This window comes from Nicotiana attenuata, unplaced genomic scaffold (assembly GCF_001879085.1).
Source record: "Nicotiana attenuata strain UT unplaced genomic scaffold, NIATTr2, whole genome shotgun sequence".
Taxonomy (NCBI): Eukaryota; Viridiplantae; Streptophyta; class Magnoliopsida; order Solanales; family Solanaceae; genus Nicotiana; species Nicotiana attenuata.
In genome coordinates this window covers 144,859-145,549 of record NW_017672507.1, presented here as the reverse complement: position 1 = coordinate 145,549, position 691 = coordinate 144,859, and positions in this window count along the sequence as shown.

Genomic DNA, 691 nt, shown 5'->3' with positions numbered 1-691 from the left:
TTTGACTATTTGATCGGTCCACGTGTCATGACACGTCATCTTCAATATTTAAATTCAGTTTTTTCCCAATACAAACATATTTTGGCTTATCTAGGCGTTTGTAAACACCCAAAGTTCTTATAAGCTAAGTGCTTATAATCTAAAAACAGTCATAAGTCATAAGTTGATCACCCCAACTTATGAATTTTCAGCTTATAAGGAGTTTTAGTTCGACCAAGGCTTTTACTAGTTTATCCTTAATAATATTTTTAATTCGCAAAATTTAATCCCAAAATAAATTTTCTAACTTTCTCTTCATTCCATATTCGTTGTTCATACTTTTCATTACAAAAAACTTTTTAATTCTAATCTTTTGTAAAGTTTTGGGAAAATGCGTAGTACCCCCCCCCCCCCCCAACCTATAGCCTGTTTCCCAACTACAAACTCTATTTATGCAGGGATTTTATTATCCCCTAACTCTTTTAAAGTAGAATTATTTTGTACCCTTAAAGCTTACGTGGCAGAGTGTGTGTACTTCACTCTCTTTGGGCGAGTGAGAAGCAAGAAAAAACGATTTCCTTTTTTTGTGTGGTTTTTTTACGTTTTTAGTGAGATGTAAATTTTTACTTTTTTTCCTTTTCCTTTTTTTTTTTTTTTTTGTATTTTCCTTCTTTTCCTCCACTTTGCCATTCCCATCAATAACATGCGTCAC